This window comes from Protopterus annectens, chromosome 16.part0 (assembly GCF_019279795.1).
Source record: "Protopterus annectens isolate FY-2018-M chromosome 16.part0, PAN1.0, whole genome shotgun sequence".
NCBI classification, from domain to species: domain Eukaryota; kingdom Metazoa; phylum Chordata; order Ceratodontiformes; family Protopteridae; genus Protopterus; species Protopterus annectens.
The window spans coordinates 697,136,894-697,142,893 of record NC_056750.1 but is presented as its reverse complement, the minus strand read 5'-3'; the positions used below and the strand labels follow the sequence as shown (position 1 = coordinate 697,142,893).

The 6,000-nt window shown below is 38.3% G+C and overlaps 1 protein-coding gene across 1 annotated transcript in view; it reads left to right on the top strand.

Moving 5' to 3' along the window:
• Positions 1 to 6,000, top strand: part of CARMIL3 (capping protein regulator and myosin 1 linker 3) — a 3,552,770-nt gene that overhangs the window by 2,657,025 nt on the left and 889,745 nt on the right. The window lies entirely within an intron of this gene.

Here is a 6,000-nt window from a genome sequence, read left to right as displayed (position 1 = left end):
TAGCTTATGGTCAGACCTGACTAACGAGGGGGTGACCATAGGTGTGGAGCATCGATTTCCCATGTTGGTAATGACCAGGTCTAGGATATTGGAGCCCCTGGTGGGACTATGGATTAGTTGATCCAGGGTGTTGGAATTTATGAATTCCAAGAACCATTGGGCAAAGGTGTTGGTACATAAGTAGTTTTCCCAGTTAATGGCAGGGTAGTTAAAATCACCCAGTATTAGGGTGTTTGGTTCTATCTTAATATTTTCCAGTATGTTTAGAAAGGTGTAGTGAGAATCTTGGGGTATGGTGGGGGATCTGTAGCAAGCTACAATTTGGATTGCAGTCTTACCTAGTGTTAGTTGCACCTGGAGAATTTCAGACGCATTGTGTTGGGCAACAAGCCTGGTGGTGTGAATATCCTTGGTGAATATTGACACTCCTCCACCTTTAGTGTTTTGGTCCTGGTTTGGTACCTCATACCCACCACTAGACAAACTCTTGCTCCATCCTATTTGCTTCCTTCACTTTTATACAGTGCCCATTTGTTCAGTAACATACAAAGCTCCTTAAAATCCAAGATGAGTCCTGTTTTAACAAGGTTGCCAGGTTCACTACTAACGAAACTTGCTCCTCCCATCACTGCATCTCCCTACGCAAACTAAAATGGCTCGAACTTCCCCATCACCTAATCTACTTGCAGTTAACCACAGCTCACAATATCATTACCAAACCTTTTAATTGCCCATCCCTCACCTCCCTTTTACTCTCCATAAGCCCTCCCGACATCTCAGATCTGAAAATCAAGTCCTAAAAGTGCGAATACCCAGTCTAGCAATTGGTCAATCTCTCTCCTCATGTACCATTGCTAAAACTTGGAATTTCCTACCCAGCTCTAGCAGAACTATTTCCAATCACATATCCTTCAAAAAGTCTCTAAAACAGCATCTCTTAGCCCTATGGCAATGTACATGTGGCTACGAGTACAGAGCATCTTCCCCCACCTGATCTCACTAACCTTTTTCTCCCCTCTACTTAACAGTTATACAGTTATCTCTTGCTGTCTTCACTCTACAGTATCCGAAGTAGAGGATATATTGTTCTTTGTATATTTTGTATATAATGTATACTGCCTTTGTTATTCTAGCTAGAAATTTATAAGAAGATTGTACATCTGTTTTTTTTTTAATTGTATTGTATTTAAATTTCTTTTGTATGTGGAGCTTTTCTCCCTCAGCCTCCACTGAAAATGGGCACTTTTTGGCCCAGTGGACCATCCAGGTAAACAAATGCAAATAAATAAATAATAAAATATGGGCTGAAGACGGTGGCATTGACAAAAAGGCAGGACTCAGAGCTGAAGGTGGCAGAGTTAAAGATGTTAATATTTGCATTGGGTGTGATGAGGATGGACAGGATTAGGAATCAGTATATCAGAGGGTCAGTTCAGGTTGGATGGATCGGAGACAAATCCAGATAGGTGAGATCGCATTGGTTTGGACATGTGGTGAGAAAATATGCTAGGTATATTGGGAAAATGATGCTAAGGATGGAGCTGCCAGGTAAGAGGAAAAGAGGAAGACCTAAGATAAGGTTTATGGATGTAGTGAGAGAGGACATGCAGGTGGTTGGTGTGACAGAGCAAGATGCACAGGACAGGAAGAGATGGAAACAGATGATCCGCTGTGGCGACCCCTAACAGGAACAGCTGAAAGAAGGAGGAAAGAGAAAGAAAGAAGGAAATGCTCAGGTTTTCATTTAGTCCTGGGGATGTGTCTGCTCACAATTGTATCTGACATTTTAACTCTTTAACTAACACTAAGTTGTCTGTGTTCCAAAGGGGGTCGGTAATCCCTTAGAGATCTGTGACTTTTTCAATTGCTGCAAATTGGAATTTGGATAACTGGAGCAAGTCCTACTATGCCTGGCTAGCGTATTGTAAGGGTCTCAATTCCTGATGCCTCCCACATGTTCTTTATCTGGATCCTAAGTAGTCTTGTAGTTTTTCCAATGTAGTATGCTGCTTCACATTGAGAACATACTGCAATGTAAACCATGTTGGGGTCTCACAGTTTAAATGAGTCTTTTATGTGAATAACCAAGCGGGTATGTCCCTAGCCCTGAGCAGCATCCTACCATCACCAAGAATGATACCACAGTACAAGCAAAAAATGATTGATTTCAACACGTGGCTAAGCTTCTGGTGTCTGTCTAAGGGGATCCAGTATCTGTCTGCCTGGGATGACATGATTGACAGATCTCGATGCTATGCCAAAGATGGCCTGCATCTGTCAACCCTGGGCTTCCAGATACTGGCCAAGGCTTTTGCCAACCCTATAGTGTCTTTTTTATTCCACCAATCGGAACAAAAAAGTTTCCACTTAATTAAATATAATACACACCCACAATAAAATGTGTATACAATACTATATCCACATATATTTATTTGGATATGGTATATATTCATTATATTCTTTATGTGGCTGTATTGTATACACATTTTATTGTGGTGTGTTTATTATATTTAATTAAGTGGAAACTTTTTTGTTCTGATTGGTGGAATAATTAAGGGATACTTCTTTAAAAAGGGTGTTATCTTTGCATTTTTCCGTTTTTTGCACTGATAAAGGTCTTCATGACAGAAACCGGTCTGCTTCACAATAAAAAAAGATTGGATTCCTCCTTGGTGCTGGCCATTTGTGTTTTTTACTGTGTTTAATTGCGTGGCTTCTCCTGACTTTAACATACTGGTATATAGGGCAAATGCATCTAGGGTGACCATTAAGTGGTCGGTGGCCTCAGTTTTGGTCTGGTGGAATAGGTGGAGTTGTAGCCATGAGTCCTTGAGGTAGAACTGGAATTCCTGAACTACTAGGTTCAGGATGGAGTCCAGGAACTCCGAAATGTGCTCTGTTTTCGTACATTTAGAAGACACTATGTGTCTGAATGGGAGGTCGAAGGTGTCCTTATGGATCTTGGGGATATCGAACATCCTCCATAGTTGGGGGTTGTCTACCTCCATGAACTGGAATTTCGGCTGAGAAATGGCTCCCTCTTCTAGTAGTTTAAGTAATATAAGGTCAATTTGTTGGACGGTTGCCCTTACCTTACCAGTGGTGACTAACTCATAGCACTGATCAGCTTCAAGTCCTGATTTCATCTTGCTGAGGTAAGCCTCATGGTTCATGATGATGGGGATAGCCTTGGAACATGCAGAGGGTAGCTCGCTCGTCTTGGGAAAGGGTGAACCATTTGTGTCGAGGTTTCTTGTTCAGGGTGCTCCTAATCTCCTGTTCACTCGCAATGTAAAATGCTTGTAAGGCAATGTCTAATTTTGGATTAAAAACAATTTTACATACCGATAAATCTTTCGTACCACCTGAAATTTTATAGAATACTTATTAACTTACAATGCTGTCCGCTTCTGCATTATTTTTAAAAGAACATGCCTTGCCACAAAACATGTGGACAGGCTAATATTTCTAAAATTGGTGTGGTACACTACAGAAACACATGCTGCTAAAGCCAGGCAATAGACCACATCAGAAAGATGCCATGGTGCATTACAAAGAATAACCACAAAAACGATGATAGTGATGATGATAATACAGAGATTATATCATTGATATTTCCTGTACCATCTCTTCAGACAGATTGCCAGACCAAATAGTTTCTGTAAATATACCTCACATGCAAGGCTATTCATTATTCATGGCTGTTCATACCTGTTTCTATGTGTTCATCTACCATTCATTACATTCTTTTTGTTTTACCTATTTATGTCTTGCAAATATGTGTGAACTGCATGGCTTGCCTTTCTTTATCTGAAGTACGCTAGAGAAATATGGACTAGAATCATGTTTGTTCTGCTTTAGTAAAGTAGTTTCTGTCACTGATACTACATAAAATGCTGTCTCATAGTATTGCCTTTCTTGATACATTTTTATCTAAAACTGACTGGTATCTAGACAAAGCAAATCATCTGGTACAATGCAGCAGCTCTGGTACATTTACATTTGCTTCTGAGCGATGTTTGTGTACATTCTCTGGAATTTCAGATGCAGACGACCATGGAAAAACATCTCAAAAGAATGCAATCCATGAGCTGTCAGACTCAGAAACTGTTTATTTAAATAAAGGGAAGTGAGTGTTTCATCTGAACAATAACTTGTAATAATTTATTATGTACATATAAAACTGCACAGGGAATGTGAACTTTGAGAGATGCAATTCAATTGAAAGCAGCATGTGATTCCTCCCTCTTCAAACATTTCAAGCTGTTCTACTCTTCTGACAAAATGCCAGCATTAAATAAAAATACAGCTGCAGCCTATTTGTCTGAAGATCTACTTGTACTGAAAAATGCTAATCTATATTGTTAAGACTAAAGGAAGGAAACAGCACTTGGAAGAAATATAAGCTCTTATAGTCCACAGAAAATGTCTGTGTTGTCCTTGAGAGTTCTTCCATGGAAAACAGAAGTACTGGACTGTACTTTGCATTTACAAGCTATAATATAAATTGCTTATATCCTTTTTCATAAAATATTCACATAATGCTTTTTTAAGCTGATAACGGTGGAGGAGTAACCCCTAACATTTGGCTGCACAGGTTAGGGATAGAAACTCTGTAATGGACAATACTGGCATCGTTGATTTATAGTGTGTACATACTTTTCAACCTCTTAGAACAAGAAATCTGGACAAAGCCACAAATAATGAGTGTGCAAAGGCCCAAAAATAGGAACACCTTTTAAATATTACTCTTACAAACTTTGCATTAGCATGCATTTTCTGAAGAATATGAAGTCTGAAACACAAATGTCTGCCATTAATTTCAGACTTCAGTCCTCACTGATTTGCCAGTGATTTGCCAGAAAAACCACAATTTTAGGAGAAACAGGCCAAAAATATAATGAAAATTCTGGACAGTCTGTGAAAATCTGGACAGGTGAGAAGTATGAGTGTGTACAAGTCATTTTCAGAACTTCCAAGTATGCAGTAAGAACTTGCAGCAGTGCCAGTGAAATGCAGAATTAATACTAATTAAAATCAAGACAAACTGTATAACATAGTATTAAATTGTACAGCATTACCAATTAAATGAAGTGCTATTGTAATGTAATGCTGAGATGACTGCTGTCATCCACAGCTTTCTGTAAGTGTACATCATAATTTGTTGTTGCTACTGAAATATGAATAAAACTGCAACATAATCCTTAAAGTGCAAGTAAATGTAATCCTAGCCTTATGACTTATGGAGACACTGTTAGGTATTCAGGTATTCACATGAACAAATAGTAGATGTCACACACAATACATCTCTAAGCCTAGATCAGACCTCAAATTCAAAGTGAATCATAAGCCAACCATTATGATTGCCTTCACCCTGAAACGTTAAGGTTGTGGTCATAGTTAGGATTAATATTATACTCCCCTGCCCTCTTTAGTAATGGGTGCTAACCCTAAGCCTAGCATTGCACCTTACCTCAACCCTAAATCTATTGTGTACTTCAATGTCATTAAAACTTTCCCATAACACTGCCAATATTCAGACAAATTTGAGGCTAGTGTTACAGGGGTTTTAATTTTAATATTGGGAGAAGAAATACTTTTCCTCTCTCGATATTATTGTTTTCATTTTTTTTTGCTATTATGTATGATTTAACTTATTTTGTTGGTGTTTTACACTCGACATTAGGGTGGTTCAGTCATACACAGTAGACCCATATATATATATATATATATATATATATATATATATATATATATATATATATGTAATATTTAAGTTCAAATGAGCAAGCACTTAAAATATATAGTTGTAATATGCAGTCTAATCAAATTAGGAGGGTTTGTAAATACACAGCAATATGTAAACAATGACCCTAAATATCTTTTAGAAATTAAGTCCATGTAATAGGTTCATAGGTTGTTACTACGCTAATGACCACTAGTGCACTTACAAGCTTAGCAGTGCACCCCAAACCATTTGGGTCCCAAGTATCAAGGGCG